The following is a 2,135-nucleotide window of genomic DNA, read 5'->3' as shown; positions in this document are numbered from 1 at the left end:
CACCATTTAAGTTTAGGAGGCGATCAACGATTTTAAAACTAAAAGCTTTTAAAACTAAACGCTTTTAAAACGGGCGTTCGCCGCCATACAAAGTATGGCGGATGTTGACGCCGTTTCGGTGCAGAAAGCGAAAATAGGTCGCTTTCTGCACCCATTTAAAGACGTGCCGGTCCTGGCACGTCAATTGTCGTTAACGGCTTGATTTTCGGTGACGTGCCCGGACGGGCAATTGTCATCAAGGGGTTAAAGGTCTGACTTTGTTGTGTGTACATGTTGGTCATTTCAGCAAGACCCCAGAATCTGAATGTGTATGTTTTTATGGTTGTGTTCCCCTTCTTATACACTTTGGTGCAGATCTACAGGTTCTGACCAAACCTTAGGGTTGAGCAGCCACACCTGGCACACAGGTACCTCATTAATGGTGTCCTGAGAAGGCTTTAAGTTGGGGGTTAAATGGGCAGTAATCCTTAGTAAGCAATATACCCATGTAAAATGATATAGGACTCACCAAGCTTGGGGTACTTTGACGTTACATGAGATAACAATATATGGCTGTATAGTGTGACGGAATCCCTAATATTTATGCCTCGGGTGCTTTAAAATAGTATTTGCTGGGTGTGTACATGTTGGTTATTTCAGCAACACCCCTTTCTGTATATTTATAATTAATATTACATTCCCCTGATGTCATGTTTAAACGAAGGGCAGAAGATTTGCCAGGGTCTTAATAATATTACTTTACCCCTTCAATTTTTAACCTTCAGAAAGAAAGAAGGCCTGTTTGTAGACATGCTAAAATGATCAAATAGTGACTTTCCATAACCAGTATTTTAAGTTTTTCCAATATCATCTTTTGAGTTTAATCTTCAAAGAGATTCAAAGGAAAGACCTAATTTCATCTGCTGTATGATCATCTGCTTAGATCTTGTAGAGATGAATACTGAGGCTATAAAGTACTCGTCATCTGCACACTGAATGATATGAATTAATTTTCTACAAGCTTTTACTGTTAAATTGCTTCAATCCCTGTTATCTCATGTAACATGTTTAGCTGTAGGCACATGCCTTTACACTATAATCTGTCTGTGTCTGGGTATGTAAGGGTCTCTGTGTCTGGGTATTTTAATGTGTATGTCTGGGTATGTTTAGTGTGTGTCTGGTATGTTAGTTTCTGTGTAGTGTATGTTAGTGTGTGTTTCTGGGTATGATAGTGTGAGTGTCTGGGTACGTTAGTGTGAGTGTCTGGGTATGATAGTGTGAGTGTATTTGTATGTCTGAGTGAGTTTGGGTTAGTGTGTGTTTGTTAGTGTGTGTGGGTGTATTATTGTGGTTACATTTGTGTCAGTGTCTGTGTATATTAGTGAGTGCATGTTTAGGTATTTTAGTCTGGTTATGTTAGTGTAGTGTCTGGTTATGTTAGTGTGTGTGTGTGTCCGAGTATGTTAATAAGTGGGCTTGGGTATTTTAGTGTGTGTGTATATAGATATAAGTAAATGTATGTGTTTGTGTGTTTTGTGTAAGTAGTTTAGGGTTAGTGTGAGTTTCTGTGTCCGTGTGTTAGTGTTGAGTGTCTGGTTGTGTTAGTCTGGGTGTGCATTTGTGGGTGTGTTATTGTGAGTATCTGGATGTATTAGAGTGAGTATCTAGGTGTGTGTTAACGGGACTGTCTGGGTGTATGTGGGTTAGTGTGTTTATGTGTGTTAGTGTGAGCCGTGCAGGGGAGATCTTCCCAACTGGTCCATAATTCCTGTGATACATATCCAAAATAAAGAAGCAGAGGCTCAGCACTCAAATGGTAAGGTGAGTTTATTTCACGCAGGCCTGTGTGAAATAAACTCACCTTACCATTTGAGTGCTGAGCCTCTGCTTCTTTATTTTGGATTTATTGAAGGACTTGGTGGTACCCTGGATCGTGCACAATTTCTGTGTGTGATACAGATCCAGACAGATTAGTCCTACAGCAATTTCCAGTTAACATTTCCATATAATGTAAATGTACTAATTATTACCCAATGCTATAGACCAGGGGTTCTCAAACTGCGGCCCTCCAGCTGCTGCAGGACTACATCTCCCATACTCCTCAGCCAGCCCCTTAGCTGAAGGAGCATTATGGGAGATGTAGTCCTGCAGCAGCT

This window comes from Sceloporus occidentalis, unplaced genomic scaffold, assembly GCF_023333645.1.
Source record: "Sceloporus occidentalis isolate IW3139 unplaced genomic scaffold, rSceOcc1.0.p SCAF_11, whole genome shotgun sequence".
In the NCBI taxonomy this organism is placed as follows: Eukaryota; Metazoa; Chordata; class Lepidosauria; order Squamata; family Phrynosomatidae; genus Sceloporus; species Sceloporus occidentalis.
This window is presented reverse-complemented; position numbering follows the sequence as displayed.